The sequence below is a fragment of the Punica granatum genome, chromosome 6 (assembly GCF_007655135.1).
Source record: "Punica granatum isolate Tunisia-2019 chromosome 6, ASM765513v2, whole genome shotgun sequence".
Lineage (NCBI taxonomy): Eukaryota > Viridiplantae > Streptophyta > Magnoliopsida > Myrtales > Lythraceae > Punica > Punica granatum.
The window spans coordinates 6187470-6206107 of NC_045132.1; the positions used below are offsets into that span (position 1 = coordinate 6187470).

General features: G+C 36.7%; 1 pseudogene; it reads right to left on the reverse strand.

Moving 5' to 3' along the window:
- Positions 1–3720: 3720 nt before the first annotated feature.
- Positions 3721–17283, reverse strand: LOC116212092 (annotated as a pseudogene).
- Between the last annotated feature and the right edge of the window lie 1355 nt (positions 17284–18638).

An 18638-nucleotide genomic window follows, 5' to 3' on the forward strand; every position in this document is an offset into this window, starting at 1 on the left:
AATATGTGATCATGTCGGAAATTAGAGTTTATCGAGCGGTCAATTAATGATTATCTCGACGGCTCGAAATCCGTAGACTAAAACATTCGGCAAATTTCTAATTAACCTAAAATTCTACATACGGGATAATCGGGACGTTAAATTTGGCTAAATTAAATCATTTGACTCTTTAAATGAATTGTACGAACCGATTAATAATCTGTAATCGCGTCGACAGTTCAAGAACTGTTAGTCATGCTCTTTTCAAAATTCACAATTTCAAAAGCACCGAGATACGTACAACGTAATCTTGATTTTCATGCAGACACATATTTATCGATTCAAGGGCATGATTACCGGTTCTTGTCCTGCCGTCACTCTAGTGTAGGTTTGTGTTTAGAACGGGTTAAAACATGAAAAAAAAAGGATTAATTTCAAACTCGGCTTAAACCAAATACGGGTAATAGTCAAATAAAGGGTTATGTCTTTTGGGTTTTAGGTGAAAATACTCTTAATCTGTAAAAGCCATATTGTCGCGATACAGAATAATATAAAAATAACCCACTCATTCGAGACTTCAGTACAAACATCATGTCTGTCGAGTCCGTTAAAATAATGCCGAATGCCACATACCCTATCCATCATCCCTTTTGTTTGTTTTAGGGTAAGATTTGTATGCCAAGATATCCTGGATAATAATTGATTAACTCACGTAAATTCGGCAATAACAAAATCTCATTGTTTGTTTATTTGCGCTTACTTGTTACATTTTTTTGTTATGCGGGTCGAGCCTGATCCTTTAGGATACGATTCACATGGGGTCCAACGCCTCAATCGTAGATTACGGGATCTAATTCCCATACACTGAGTGCGCATTTAATTAATTTTCGATCTTTTCCAAAAATATACGGTGAGCATGAGTGAAATCATGGCCGAATGCGAACCGACCGGGATTTAGTCATTGTACCTTGTCTTTTATTTATTTGAGAGAACAATGTGAGGTTTTATATTATACATACATTCATGTAAAATACCGGTCGGAGAGTGGACGGTCAGAGTGCTTCTGCGAATTTACGGTGTCAAAACGCATAAGACGAGCGGAACCTAATTAAGCGGTAATTAAATTAAAATGGCAAACCTAGACAAGCTAGAGTACCGAAAGGGCGTGTGGGATATAGGCCCACACGTAATAGAACCCCCGAATTCGGAATTTTCGGTTCTGTACAGACCATTGCCTTAGCATTTTAGGTGTACCCCGTACCCCTAGACCTGGGTAACTTGCCGGCCCTCGATCTTCGGGTCGTAAAATGGCAAGTGGCGACTCCTTCTCACGTGCGTCCGTCGCGCGTCCCCGGGAAGGTGGACACTCCCAAGCCGCGTTGCATTTAGGCGCGCGCATGCGTGCCCCGACGAGACGAAATTCGGGTGCGCACACCGAGCTCAAGGTAGCCTAATAAATAGGCGGTTTCGTTGTTGGGTCCATGGAGAGAAAGGTCATAACAGGAGCACCTGTCGAAGGTTAGGTCTCATAATCATGAAAGAGACAGTGGCTAGGTTCCATTGCTGTAGAATATGTGGTCAGAACGCCCACAACCGAAGGACTTGCCCCGAGAAGATTGGGGAAAGATCATCGATGGGCTAAAAAGGGAAGATAGACCATACCGCTTTGACGAAATTGTATGTTTGCGGATTTTGTAGACAGAAAGGGCACAACATTAGGACATGTCCGACTAAGAAACTCGTTGCTTCGGATCAGTCTTTGGAAGGTAAAAGTGAAACTACTTCCGCATAGGCTTTTGGTATTCGTCTTGTCACATATCTCTACTTGATGATTTCTCCAAAGAGGCTTAACTTTCGGGCTTGAGAGGTGATTGAGCTGAGCCTTTTAGGCAATGAGTAAAGCTCAGCTTGAAATTATGAGTTAATGATATTCGGCCACCTAATCATCCTACTATATCAATCTTCCGGTATGCCCATGCATGCGCACGGGGCTTGTTGCTTTGTGCACTCGCATCCATGTTTATTATATGGATTTTGTAATTGTAACCTACTATCGGGCTACTCTGGAGTAAGTTCAAGATGGACCATCTGATCAGTCAAGCCTGAGTTTTGGCGATTGGAAAAATCAATACTCTATAGGGCATAAATGAAATGGGTTAAAGTCATAAAATCCGAACTTTTAGGAGCAGTCTGATTCACCCTATAGTACAATTTCATTTCACATGAGATGGGTCCCATTCCCATGCCTTTACGTTTCTGATTCTGGTTTTGAATTTTAATCAGCACTAGATTTGCAGCAGTTTTCCAGCTTTCCCTTACCTCGGCTGAGATCATCAATTGGTTCCTTCTTTATACAAGTAAAGGCGGTTCATTTGACATTCAAAGTTTTTTTCTTTCTAAAAATAATTCATTCGATAGTTGAATATATTTGAAAATACCTCGACGATTTCTGTAGTTCTTGAGAGCTCGCGATGTTGTATGAGGTGGAGCAGAAATAAAAAAAATCATCAAGTAGCTGTAACCCGAGATCAGGTAAACTTTTCTTCTTTTTAACGAGCACATCCAGTAGACATATCATATGAAGGCTGTTATTTTGCTAATTCATTCATTGTTCACTGTAGCACTTGTTGAATGTCGATGATTGAAATTCAATAGAGCTGATTCGTGAGGTTAGGAAATGTCGTGATGTTGGCAATGTGGGATCTTTCTTATGGGAATCATATGGGATTGGCAGCTGCAGCTCAATGGTTGCATCTTTTCAGTATTATTTCCCGGAAGGAGTTAGATAGTTCAGAAATTCTGTATGTATTGACTAGCAATTCGACAGATTTTTTATCAATTCGGCCTGAACTTTCACCTATTAGGCCTTTGATTTGCTTCCCTCAGGGTTTGCTGCTGTAATGCTTAGTTTCAGTTCCATGTGAAGCTCAGCAGATCATTCCATCTCGATATGGGACCCTTTACCTAACAATTTACTAAATTCTTTTGGCTTTTGGCGAGGCATTTCTTATGTTTTGGAATGGAAAACAATCTGTCTGTCTGTGGAAGATGGTCTTAGTTTCTTGTTTCTCCATTTTCTTCGGAACACACATACTAGACAAATTTGTAAATTTACAGCGATATAAAACAAATTTATTAGTATTTAATATTAAAATCATAAATCAGCAATAAATTTTTAGTACTATGTATTTAGTGATTTGTATTAAAAAAAATGTCTCATAAAATTCGCATGTAGAGTGTCTCATCAGTCTATATTACGAATAACAAAAGCAAGATTTACACTCAAAACACCTAATTTCCAAATGTTAAAGTTGCCGAGGAATGAATTAAGATTATCGTTTCCACCACTCAAGTCTCTCTGTTTATGGCAGAGACTGTTGGAGTTTATGACTGAGACAACTCAAGCTTATACTAATGCTGCTAAGGAAGTGGAGGAGGAGGAGAAAAGATTTAGCATTACTCGATTTAATTTTCAAAGCAAACACAACGCAAAGAGGCCTTGGGACAAGAAGGTACCCTCTCTAAGATCAACAACCATACGTAAGCCACAACTTCTTCTCCTTCTGCTCATACTTGTTTTATATTAAAAGTGAATACAAGGCAATTCCAGCATCATTCAAGAAAAAGGTAAAAAAAAAATCGAATAAAAGAAGTACAAAATGCATTCCTCCTTCAATATGATTCACATATCCTTCCCACTTCCCACATCTTTTCCAATAGGAGTTTTCTTTTTCACCACTCTTATTGGTTAACAACTTGAAGAAGCTCCTTCTGAATCACACGAAGTGCAGCTGCGACATCAGCAACGTTCATACGGTCTACGGGGCACTCGGAGGAACAAACAACTCCCTGCCTGATGATTGAGACCAAGCATTCCTGAATCTTTTGGAATCTGTTTCTATGCCTCCCTGATCTTACGTTGTTCCAACTGCTCTCCATGCCTCGATATTCTTGTAGCAAGAAGGGATCAACAACTTGAGAAATTTGTTCGGGTAATGCTGTATTGGCAAACGAATGAAGGTTCAATCCGTTTGTGAACATTTTATCTGTTGGCCTCTTCCCCATGAACATCTCCAATACAAGAATCCCAAAGCTGTAGACATCCCCATGAGTTGATACGTCTCCTCCTGCTCCGTATTCTGCATTCGCAATTCAACAGACTTCATTTGGTAAGACGTGCCTTCACCAGTCCTATGAAGAGGTACTAAAAGGAGGGACATACTAAGCAAGATGAATTAAGAGTTCCGATGTTACCAGGAGCAATATAGCCAAGAGATCCTTTCACTCCAATTGAGCTACTTGGATCAGCAACTGACTCCCTTGTGGCTTTTGGCAGGAACCTGACCAATCCAAAATCGCCTACATGCGCAGTCATTTCGTCATCTAGTAGAACATTGCTTGGCTTTATGTCACAGTGGACTATGGGCACATCACACTGATTATGAAGATAATCTAAAGCAGAAGCAACATCTATAGCGATGTTCAATCTCTGGAGAAGATTCAACTGTCTTGGGGCCTCTTCCTCTGTCTCAATTGTCTCGACTACTGGATGTAGCCAACCATCTAAGCTCCCATCACCATGAACTCATAAATCAGGGCCTTGAAATCGTTTCTCTGATAATCAGTGCCGGAACATGCAGTGATTACCTTCACGAGATTCCTGTGCCTGATGTTTCTCAAGGCCTCACATTCTGAAATGAAGCTTGTGGCTGCTCCATACTGCACCAGGTTCAGAACCTTCACTGCAACAACTGTCTGATTCCAATCAAAAACACCTCGGAACACTGATCCGAAACTTCCTGAGCCTATCAAATTTATGGAAGAGAAACCATTAGTTGCTTTCAACAGGCTTTGGTAAGAAACCTTCAAAAGCCCATCTCTCGAAAACTTGGACATTGTAGTTTTACTTTGCCTTCTACACCAGAGAATATACAGCAAAACGAGAATCAAAAGCAGTCCTAGAAGGCTTGAAACTGAGGAAATAATTATAATTCTCGCGGAGTTCATGGTCCCCACCCTCCTCGGTTCTTCAATGTTGCATTTGGGCAGCCGAAATTCAGCCAAGCCCCCGCAGAGATCCTTATTTCCGATGAGAGAGGTTGCACTTGCATTCTTGAAGACTCCTCCTGTTGGTACCGCACCCTCAAATTCATTGAGCGCGAGAACTAAACTCGTCAGATTTAAGTCCCCAAGGAATTTCGGAATTTGCCCAGACAACATATTGTTTGATAAGTTCAGTTCTTGAATCCCTTTTAAGTTACTCAACGTGGAAGGGATCGAACCTTCAAAAAGGTTGTCCTGCATGTAAAGATTCTCCATCATTATACAGCTTCCAAGACTACCAGGGATTTCTCCAGAGATTCTATTGTCTTGCAGATATAATGCGCCCAGATTTTTCAGATTCCCAACCTCCAAAGGAAGCTCGCCTGTCAAATTATTGCTGGAGAAGTCTGCGCGTATCGACAAAGATGAGATTTCCATAATTTCAGGAGGTATGGCCCCACTAAGTTTGTTATCACCAAGGTTGAGAAGTAGTAAACTCCGACACTTGCTTAGAGATGAAGGTATTGCTCCTTGAAGTCTATTGCTTCGCAAAGACAAGTGGGTCAACATCGATAAATTTCCCATGGTGTGTGGGATTTCTTCAGAGAATTCATTCCAACCTAGATGCAATATCTTTAGCCTTGCGAGATTGCCGATTTCAGAGGGAATGTTACCAGAAATGTTGTTCATACCCATAAAAACACTCTCTAAGTTTATGAGATTGCCGATGGTACTTGGTAAGCCTCCGGATATCATGTTCCTGCTAGACAAGAAAAACTTGAGAGTTGTCGATAGGTTAGAGATGCATTCGGGTATGTATCCTTCGAATTTGTTCAAGTTAAACTGTAATATCTCTAGCTTTGTAGAGTTTGTCAATGTGCAGAGGAAGTCGAGATCGCCAACTTGCCGACCACCAAGATGATTGCTCGCAATGCCAACGAAGCGGAGCTCATTCATTTTCTGGAAAGATGGAAGCTTCCTAGTGAAATTATTTTGGTCGATACTAAATACCGAGAGGTCAGACAAATTGGATAGTGATTTGGGAATGGGTCCTGTGAAATGGTTCATAGCAAAAAAGAGAAATTGGAGAGCTGGCAGAGTGAAGCCCAAGTCTGATGGTAAGCTCCCCACCAGTTGGTTGTTGGTCACATCAAGGACTTCCAGGGAGGAGATAATGAATATCGATGTAGGAATGGTCCCAACGAAATTATTCCCCCCTAGACCAAGAAAATTTAGGTTTTGTAGGCTGCCTAATGTATCTGGAATCATGCCATCGAGTTCATTTAGCGTTGTGTAGAGAGACTCGAGAGATGACAAATTTCCATAAGAACTAGGGATTGGCCCGATCAAACCATTCTTGTCCAAAATAAGCGCTTTGAGCTTCGACAAGGAGCTAAGCTCGGCAGGTAAATTCCCCTCAAGCATGTTGACTTGGACCTTAAGTATAACGAGATTGAAGCAACGAGACAAACTTGGAGGAATCGGTCCATCCAACGAGTTGTTATTAAGGTGCAAACCTCGTAGTCTATATAGATGACCAACTTCGGGAGGAATCCTTGAGTGGAAACTGTTGTTCTGGAGGTCGAGGACCCTCAGGAATGTGAGGTTCCCAATTCTGGGGGATATAATTCCTCTCAGGTCTTTCGATCGCAACTTCAAGGCTGTGACCCTCCGGTGCCTTCGGCCGCAAGTAACTCCGTACCACTGGTAGAAATGGATGGTGGTGTTCCACGAGTTCAGAACACCGAGGGGGTCGCTCAAGAAGTCTTTGAACTCCAACAGAGCGAGCCGCTCGGTTTCATTCCCAGGAATCCGGTTTGCACCCAACACAGAGCACGATAGGAGAGTAATGATGATGAGAGAATAGATGGACCCGATCATGAAAGGTGAAAACCAACTTCGACAGGGAAGCGGAAGCTCCATTTGAGTTTTGAGGAGGATGTTTGTTTGGTGTTTTGTGTTTCGATGCAAGCAAGCGCAATGCAGCATACATATATAAAGGACATAATTTCCGATTCTTCCTCTTGATGTTTTCATGCCACTCTATATTAATATTAATATATTATTATTAATGCTTGACCTTGTGGAACCATTCTTCTCGGTGCCAATTCATTAACAATATGAATTTTTTATTAGCACAGAAAAAGTTGCAAGCTGAAACGGAAAGGAAGGCAAACGTAGGTTTGGCAGTGAAGTATACGGCAGAAAATAAAGCTGGGAAACGTGATACTCAAAGTTACATAAATAGTGATATCATTAATGTCAATGCAGCCCAATTGACACTCTCAGTCATAGTGGTCGTAAGTTACGGTGGCTGACTCGGCTATCATTAATATATTATTATTAATGCTCGACCTTGTGGAACCATTCTTGTCGGCGTATAGCGACCAGACAGCTAGCAGCCAATATATTAACAATGTGAATTTTTTATTAGCACGACCAGCCAAACCAATTGACGCTCAAAGTTACATATATAGTTATATCATTAATGTCAATGCAGCCCAAGTGACACTCTCAGTAACAGTGGCCGTAAGTTACCGACATCTATACTTTTTCCTTTTCTCAGTTTACACTTGAAACATCTGCTTCTGGATTGACCATTGACCATAGTCAACAAATAACATGATATATTTTTTTTTTCCTGGGTATAAGGGTGGGCCAAGGACAAGAATAAGGAAAACGAAACAAAGGGACGTGAAAAGTCCCAATAGCGTTAGATTCTGAGTTAACAACTTATATAAAGGACCTAATTTCCAATTCTTCCTCTTGATACTCTCAGTTATAATTGATGCGTCATACGACATCATTTCAATTTCACCATGGGTTACACGCATTAATTATTTAGCAAAAAAAAAAATGTGTTACACAAGTTAATCAAGCAAAGCTTTCATATATGGATTCCTTATCCATGTTTTTGGATCGGGATTTGCCCAAATCCAATATACTCTTATTTGTTAATGAGGGATTTGCGCAAATCCAATATATTATTATTTGTTAATGAGGGATTATGCGTGCCGATAGCCCCGAACGTTTACATCACGTAAAACACATGAAGTAATTTGTATTCCCATTAAGTCAAATCATATGTTTCTCATGACTGATTAGAAGTATTTAATAATTTCTCGAGATTACGAAGCGAGATGCGTACGAGAAGTGGGGACTAGACTAATTTTGTATGACTATCTCAATTAAATACATGGCAATTTTCTGAGTACAGCGACCAGACAGCTAGCAACTAATTGATACTCTCAGCTACAGATATAGTGATATCATTAATGTCAATGCAGCCCAATTGACACTCTCAGTCGCAGTAGCCAATATACTAACAATATGAATTTTTATAGCAAGTGAAGCAAAGCCCATAAAGGACGCTGCGTTATTCTTCCAAGTCTTCCATCCGATATTTCTGCATAAATGTGGAAGTAGACTGACAGTGGTAGAGCTCTCGATATTTATTGGATGAAATTATTTCTTACGCTTGCTTTTTGGATCTTTCTTATTTATTTATTTATTATTGGTCGTAATGGAACAAAGTAAAATAAAGGGCACATAAGTTCCACTAATGAAAATCGAACTCGAGATATTCTGGTTTCGAACCGGCGCCTTGTGCTGTTGCATTAAAACCCAAAACTGTTTGTCACTTTTTTAATTCGTTCATAGAGACCCGATAGCAACCACAATAACTTATACAAGTTTAAGAAATTAGGATTAATAGTAACGATATCACAAACTATTAATCCTCATTTGGCATGTACTTAGCCTTGATCATAAAATGCTTTTGATGCATTTCGAAGATCAGATCTAAGTAAATGTTTTCGCTTAAAATTAGTTAGGACACTTAAGACTTATTATATCGCAAGCATGGTATTCTAATTAGAAAAAAATGAAAATTCAAGATAAAATAGCAGAGAGAAATATTAGGGGGCGTTTGGTTTGTGAGTTGGATTTTGATTTTAATTGGGTTGTTAATGATTGTGTTGTTGAATTATGAGAAAAAAGTATGAAAAATAATGAATAGTTAGGAGAATTTAATATTAAAAATTGAATTGAATATAATGGAGTTGTAAGTAGGTTTATATATGGGGCCCACCTTTTTTACTTTGAATAGTTAATTTTTGTTATGTAGTGAGTAGAGTTAAAGTTAAAGTTAAAATCTAAGCCTTGTTTGGTTAGTAAGTTAAAATCACTTTGATTTTAACTTTAATTTTAACTCAACACACTACACAACAAAAATACACATTTCTCAAGTCAAAAATTTTAACTTTAACTTTAACTCAAAACACTACACAACAAAAACACACGTTTCCCAAGTCAAATTTATAATCCCAACTCATTTTTCATTTTCCACAATCAAAATCAAAATTACTTTAACTCTGAAACTAAACGCACCATTAAAATCCGATCGTGAAAACAAACAGAGCATTAATTTTTATATTGTATCACATTAGTTAGTATAATTTTTTCTAGAAAATTTAGATTACTCACGAGCAGTATTAGAGTTCATGTTTTTCACATAAGTGGTTTTTTATCGTTACTTCTTTCATCTTTACCAGTTTTACTGTTAGTTTCATAGACGCTTCTATTTGTTTCATTACGTAATCTGATATGATAAACTAAAAGATTAAAAAAAAAGATTTTCTTATCCCGCGACATCGTGAGTTGTTGCTTCCTAGTATGAATTAGAATTTGGAATTTGGAATTGACTATAAAATAAAACAATTTAATATGATTGATCTCTATCCACATCCCCATTTCCAACTACAAGGAAAGGCTCCAATTATCCAGTCTACCGGAATATGCCCTGTCTCTCTATTTAGAACGTTCGGTTATCCAGAAATTCCTCTTAAAAGATCGGCCCATATTTCCCGCGGGCCTGAAATGAGAAAAACCGTGGGAAACTGCTGTGTTTAGTTTTATAGTTAAATAGAGTTGAGTTTTAATTTTAATTGGATTGTAATGATTGTGTTGTTGAATTATGAGAAAAAAGTGAAAAAGTAATGAATAATTGAGATAAAATAATAATTATGTTGCTAAATTTTAGAAAAAGTAATGAATAATTAAAAGAAAGTAATGATTGTGTTGTTGAATTGTAAAAAAAGTAATGAATAATTGAGACAAAATAATTATTGTATTGTTGAATTGAAGATAAGTGGAGTTAAGTGGAGTAGAGTTAAAATTTGTTTGTGAAACCAAACAAGCCGGTCCGTTTCTCACAATTTTGTAGGAACTAATTATCCGTAATAAGTAACAAAATTGAACGACAATTCGAATAGCAAGTTGGATAAATAGAATGCTATAAAATTAAATGAATTTCACTAGTATAAGAATTTGGAAATTCAAACCGATACAAAGGTGAAACCGAAATATCAGAACACACGAGAAAGCCGAGTTCTGCGTTTCACACAAACCCTTGAAACAGATTCGTCCCCTTGGGTGTGCTCGAGGTCACGTGGGCGTCTGTTTCCCAGGATAAAACGGCATCGAGTGCAGCTAGCAGCACGAGTTATCTGCACACCAGCGAACCAGAAAACGAAGTTGAACACTCTCACTTAACTATGCAATTCTCTTCTTATCGAAAAGCTCTTAGGAATAGAGGGGAATTTTTCAATTTATAGACAATCGATCGATGGAGACATGCCATTGATGATGGTTATAGAATTGATGGTGTCCTTTCAATTTCAAGAACTGATGGTGTCCTTTCAAATTCCATGAATCACCATTCAATACATTCATTTCATTAATGAGAAACAATTTCTCATTCACCAATGTCCTTTCAAATTTCACGAACCACCATTCAATACATTCATTTCATTAATGAGAAATTTCTCATTCACCAATGCCATAATTTCCCAACAAATTTTCCCACTAAATTTTCTGCCGAACGAGATATGTGGGAAATTCTGCTGTAAGAAAAGTTTGCACATGGGAATGCTTTCCCCAGCCCCCAGCATTCCCATGCCCCCTCTGGCGCAGGAAAGTGCGTGGGAAATTTCCTACGCTGATTTCCTCTACAATAGAGGGCAAAAAAGTTCTTGGAAAAATTCCCACGCCTTGCCTGTGGGAAAAAGCGTATAAATTTTCCACGACCAATTCCCCCAATTCATGGCGTGGGAACATTCCTGGCAATTTTCCAGCGCCCTTTCCTATGACTGTTGGCGTGGGAAAGGCCGAGTGAACTTCCGACGCCTTTTACCATGCCTTGGTCATGGGAAACGGCCCCTATACTCTTTTTCTATGTCCTGATCGTGGGAGAATATCATTGGAAATTTTCAAAAATAATACTATTATTAATTCGAATATTCATATTGTTTGAATTACATTTATTAATCAAAATTTATAATCATCGGTAGTAAAACTAAAATATCGAGAGATAAATTATGATATATACTTAATACTTTTTAAACTTTAAAATCCATCACTAAATAAAATCTGACAAATATATAGACAAATGCACATCCATGTAGTCCTACAACTTGGCCTTGTTTGTTTTTCAAATAATAATTCTATTCAACTCAACTCAACTCTATTTTTCTCCAAATTCAACAATATAATAATAATTATTTTATTTTATTCTGTCATTTAATAATAATTTCTCACTCATATTTTTCCTATACGTTTTATAATTAATTATAAATCCATCATCTACTTTCATATCTATATATACATATTAATATCACACATCAATATATTTGTCAACACTTGTAACTCAACTTGATTTTCTGTAACGATTACAAGTGTTAATAAATATATTGATATGTGAGAATATTATATATATAGATGTGAAAGTAGATGGGGAATTTGTTATTAAAAAATTATTTTAAAAATGATTAGAAAAAAGAGACCAGACAGCTAGCAACCAATATATATGAATTTTTCGTTAGCACGACCAGCCAAACCAATTGATACTCAAAGTTACATATACAGTGATATCATTAATGTCAATGCAGCCCAATTGACACTCTCAGTAACAGTGGCCGTAAGTTACTGACATCTATACTTTTTCCTTGTCTCAGTTTACTCTTGAAACATCTGCTATTGGATTGACCATTGACCATAGTCAACAAATAAAATGATCTTTTTTTTTTTTATGACGGTGGGCCAAGGACAAGAATAAGGAAAACTAACAAAGGGACGTGAAAATTCCGAATGGCGAGAGAACCTAGAAATTTTAGACTCTGAGTTAACAACTTGTGCCACTATAATAAGCCTCCTTTCTAACTAACATGACTTCATTTCTTAAGGGTAAAAGTGGTTAGTTTCAAAAGAAAGTTTGTTACAACGAAAACAATCAGAAGCCTCATGATGACTACTAAACGATAACTTTAAATTGCGGGTCGTGGATAGAGGTGGGTGATAGAGGATTATTGAGAGTTCCTATATGCAAGGTTGGTTTTGTTTGAATGGAGGGATTTTAGATAAAAATGATTGAGGGGAAATTGCATTAATCTAGAAATTATATAGATGGCCCGATATTCGGTAGGACTACCCGTATCCATTTATTAGATATTAGAATTTTTATTTCATTATAATAGGTCCATGAGCCTCTCTTATAATTCAAAAAAGACTATCATTACACAAACAAAAAATTAAAGCTGAAGACACGTTATGCAAATAGCATAAAACTACAAAAATTCAAAATAATTCCATAAATAATCCAAATATTATGTAAACTAAATCTTAAAGAACCACGCTTTATGCAAACTAATTTTGGCCATGACAGTGCCCAGAGTGGTTGGGAGAGACTAATCAAAACTTTAGAGATGGTTGAGGGACATGCAACGAGGAGTCTCTGTTTGTGCGATGAGAGTTTGCCACGTAGGATTTTCAAGCACTTTCTCAACTCTTAGTTGGGTGCCTCTTCCTTTATCTTCTTTAATTTAATAACCTATCAAAAGTAACTAAAAAAATTTTAAAAATGTGAGAAGTGAGCATAAGTTTATTGGTTTTGTGGTGGTAGAGACATGATTAATTATGTATATTGTTTTGTGTTCAAAATTTTCCATTCAATTTTTTCTTATTTTTCTATTTTTAGACATATAGTTTTGGTCTTTGGTCAACTTTGCTCATATAAATTTCAAAAAAGCAGAATCAATCCAATATATTTGGTCCAGTAGACAGTTTTGATCCATTCCATGAAGGGGCATTACGGAATTGCTAATATAGAATCGAAGCCGTTAGTTCTTTCCACATAGTGATTTGTTACTGGTTGCGAATTAAAAAATGAAAAACAACCAACCCCAAGGAGTTGGGTGATCATGGAGAAGGGGGACCGGATTGAGGACTCCCCCTTCCGGGTACCCTACAAAGTTGCACACATATCATACGTCCAATATGTTATATGGATATTGAATTTTTTAAGACTCAGAGTTGTAAATATGTAACTTTTCTTACCACAAAATGTACGAATTATCCTATCTTCTAATATCAACAAACGAAATATGTATTATTTAATATAACTATTAATATGAAAGATGTATTGGATTTAGTATTACATTGTATATTATTTCTGAATAAATTTTTGTGAGAAATAAATAAACCCATCCATACAAATATATTACAAATAAATTTAAGACTTTCAATCAGAAAAAAGAGTAACAACATAAAAATAACAGGTTTGTACTCTTAATCAATATCACATCTACTAATATATAAGTCATAGAAACAAAAAAGATTTTATTCATTTATTTATGACAAATTAACCCAAAAAAAAAAATCACAAGCACAGGCTTAACAGGCGGGTCTTAGGTCTGGTTTCGTATTCATTCCAATGTGCAACCAAATAAATAAATTCACCCGAATTCTTATTTCTAATCTCCGTCAATTTCAGTTTTCTGCCAATTCTAGTCTCAATTTTAATCTCAGGGATCAAACACCGCCTCAATCATTAATATTAATACCGTTAAACGTGCACATAGAGTAATTATTATGTTTTACAAGTAATTTTTCTTATTTAGTTGAAGGCATTGTTCCCTCTTAAGTTGTTTATATACAATTTATAGATTTTTCCCCTAATAACTTTCCATTTAAACTTTTCATTCCACCGATTTGCCTTTTATCTTCCTTCAATTTGACTTTCCCCTCCATTCTGTCGAGCAAAATATCAGAGTGGGGGAGAGAGAATTTTGATCCGAACGCCTATTGGCGCGACCCGAACGGTAATAAGCCCTGGGATTCATTCCCGTAGAATTTTAAGGGAAAGCTTCTTCCGTAGAGGATACAATGGATGACGCCTAGTGTCTTCTCTGGTACAGCAGGAGAATCTCGAATTGAATGTTGATCTCCTTATTTTTTTCATTCAATGCTTAAATTTGATCCGATCGAGTAGGTACAATCTAGAAGTTACTGCGTCTTGGGGTAGATGAAATCCCTTCCTTTATAGTAGTCCGTCTCACTCGTTCAACAATTCTCTGACGAAGCTTTCAAATTTAGGTTGTTAGTTCGTAATCCGAATTTATGCGAGTGGATGATTTTTGCCATAGTTGCTTGCAATAATCTAAGCAGAGACATAATTTCTTGTTTGTTCATTCAATATACATACATATATAATAAAAAGTCTACGATTATCGATTAAAAAATAATTATAGTAATTGAAAAATTATCTAACATTGGATTTCAATTGAAAAATCTCATCTTTTCATGTGGGGATATTTGTTTAGAAAACGATTTCCTAACCATATATATATATATTTTAATTGTTTTCATTCATATATTTCCGAAGACAATTGACCGCGCCAAAGATGAGTGGATCATGCTTGACATTATTTCCAGATCTTATAACCAGCCAGTTCAGAAAGAAAAAAGAAGAAAATAATTTTGTAATTTAGAAAATAAAAAAATAAAAAACAAACTGAATACTCAAGCCTTCATGTCCAATGCCAGCGTCTGGGCCCCAATCTCTCCATCTGACAGCATCCCATCTCGCCAAACTGAATAGTTGCTTCGGGATTTTGCTGATTGCTTTGTTAAATTACAAAAATCTTGAGAAAAAGTTCAATAATCAAAGAGGTTGTAAGTTCGATTTTCGTGTGGAGTCTATTAGTGTATTTTTTTGTTATTAGGATTTTTATTTCATTATACTTGTCATATGGTCCTTTAAAGAAAAAAAAGTGATAAGTAAACTTTTTTTTTTCGGGATTGGAATAAATAATCTTATGATCCTTTATGTTTGGACGAATGCTGAACTTTCGTCCTTTCCGTTATGATAATTACTCTATTTGATCCATTTTTTATCAATGAAACTGTCTAATATTAATAGTTTGAAAGATGATTTCATGCCACACGTGTAAATTGTCTAGAGACCCCCCACCCCAGATTGAAGGTATCTTTGAGATCCTTTCCATCTTGTTGGTTTTTTTTTTTTTTGGGATCAAAATCCCTCTTGGTCTGAGGATGGGGACCTCCTCCATGGCCACCAGCCCCTCGATTGGTCTTACCCATTATATATATATATATATATATATACGTACGTACTAATTGATTGGCGAATTATGCTCTAGCTTTACCAAATGGAATTCATAGGTTGAATGTTTGCCCAACAGGGTTCACACAGCTTTTGTTTGGCGATATTTAGTGGCTGCCATACTTCGTCTTTGTATTTCATAATTTCTTTTAATTAATGCATTCCGAATTTGGCCCCACAAATTCACCCAAAAAGAAAAACAAACCTGCTCCATGAACACCCTTTCAATTTCAAATAGACAAAAGCACATTTTTGCCCCTTAAACTATCGAAGCAAAAGCATTTTTACCTCTTAAACTATCTTTTGGGAACATTTGCCTCTTCCTCTATGAAGAAGGGAAAATGTACCCCTTGCCATATGCCTCTGGTCAAAATAGACGGAAAAGTCAAGTGACTAAACAAAATTTTTTTTAAAAAAAAGAATTAAAGTTCGATGTTTTCTTAAGAAAGCACTTAGAGGGTTGGAACCTTATGTGCACTCTCCCCGCCAGCCAACAAGAGCCTTCGAGTTCGTCGGCGATCACCAAGGGCGCCTTTTTTTCACTTTATTTATCAGATAAATTAGCATGATTGCACCACGCCTTTCCCCTATCCCCCTCCCTCTATTCCTTCTCCTAATCTATCCCAATACTCTCTCTTTTACTCACAGGGAGCTCCACACACTTGCCACATGGATCATATCCATGCTGATTAAATCGTTGCCCTTTATGACAGTGTCCCATAATTTGATCACTCTTTACTTTTATTTTCCATGAATCTTTTTTAGGTGCTAGATCTCTCAATAAATTATAGGAGATCCTAAAAAATAAAAATAACATATTAGTACATAAATTTAAGAAAGCAAAAACATATTGAGAAGTCAAAAATGCAAATTAGAACATGCAAACCTACAGTTAAGAATTAAATAAAAATGTTTCAACATATTTCACTAATCTAATTAGATCAGGCAAAAGAAACCAAAAAGAAAAAACAACGATAAAAAATGAAACTTGGCAAGAAATTTTTTCAAAGCTAAATTTTGAGAATACCTTAGTCCTGGTCAAGCTCTTAAGCTCTTATTCAGTTTGATAACCTGCTAATAATTCTTCTTCTGTTTCTGGTTGTCGTAGTAAATAAGAGAGAAAATCGAATTTCTTTCTTCATCTTTACTTTCTTGCCTATTATTGAGGAGATCCACATTTGATCCAATCCGGAATGATTCTATCGTTTCTATATCCACAATTCAATATAGATGGATAGGATATATACTACAAAACATACCTCTCTTACTCTCATTTTTATCATACAATTTGTTCCATTTGGAAGCCGAGCATTCTGAGCCGTCTAGTCCGGCCCATCTAGTCCTTGCTTTCATATATATATATATATATATATATAGATGTTCTTCCATTACTCAACAAAAGTTTATCCACAAGGGTTATATTGAATATTTGGAAGATTGGATTTTACATCTTACTATTAAATTTGTTTTTGCCGTTCGCCGCAATGCCACGCTTGTTATGCATCAAGACACTAGAAGGCAACATGATTGTCAATGAATTATGAATGAAATGCCTCGATTCGAATATCTGTGAACTGTACAAGCTTTAAATATTGCAGTAAAATCTTAAGAGTTACAAGGAGGACCATATCAATATGTAACATCCGAAAAATTATTGAGATAACTACATATGAATTTCCATACAAATAGGAATATTTAAAAAAATTACAAATTCGACCGAACGAGTCATCCCTATGCCCATTCCTAGCTCCCGACCACAGTGGCGGCTCCACACCGGCAATCTCTCTGCTCCAAGTAGCCATTTCCTACTGCTCGACTTACGATTGGCTCAGGGCGCCACTGGACTCACTAACTCCCATCAATCTCAGTTGCACAATTCAAACCTCACTATCTCATTTTCAAATATCGTGATCGATCGTATAAAAATACATGCATGATCCGTAACACTAATATGGCCACGACAATGCAGTTCTAAAAATACTAACAGAACGATAATAAAAATATTAGTTTAAGAATAGGTTACTCACCGTGACAAGCCCTCAAATTCCAAAATATCAAATGACGAAAGTATTCTATTTTTCTAGATTTTTTTCTCACAGTTTCTTCTTCCTCTTAGCCCCCTTCGGTTTCACATAAAACTCACCCTTCCTCTCTGTATGTCTTGGCCGTGCAACTTAAAATGGCCGAGAAGAATGAACACAAAACAATTTAAGCCAAGGCAAGGCGGTGGATTTTTAATCAAGATGGATGAGTGGCAGCTTAAAATTGGATGAGTTGACAACCATGAAGTATATAATGACAAAAGGAAAGTTAACTTGATAATTATATCTACTTAAAATTAGGAAAGTATGTAATAATTTATTAATGAATATATCAAAAATATAAAAGAAAATATACGTGTATAGCACTGGAAATTTCGGGATGTTACAAACTTCCTACCTTTAAAGAATTTCATCCCCGAAATTCAAGTTGTCATAAATAAGTTTATATTCCACAGGTTCAGGAGATAAAAAAAAAAAACTAGGCTCTGATACCATCTGTAAAATCCGAAAAAACTATTGAGATAACTACAAACGAATTTCCATACAAATAGGAAGATTTAGAAAAATACAAATTCGACCGAACGAGTCAAAATCCATAAAAATGCCACGGCGCCACTGCCAGTCCAACTTGTAAAATACTGAGAGAATATATTTGGAGGGGGCGTGAACTTGACGCTCAGTGAATAACCACAACCTAAATTACCCGGATCATAGCACGGATTCAATAATATCATAAGAAATATCGTCGATACTTTCAAAACTCAGATCATCCATGTGCCCCTTCCCAGCTCCCGACCGCAGTGGCGGCTCCACACTAACAGCCTCTTTGCTCTAGGTAGCCATTTCCTACTACTCGACTTACGACTGGCTCAAGGCGCCATGAGACTCACTAATTCCCATAAATCTCAGTTGCATAACTCAAACCTCACTATCTCATTTCCAAATATCGTGATCGATCGTATAAAAATACATACATGATCTATGACACTGACATGGCCACGATAATGTCGTTCTAAAAATACTAACAAACGATAATAAAAATACCAGTTTAAGAATAGGTTACTCACCGTGACAAGCTTCTGAATTCCAAAATATCAAATAACGAACGTATTCTA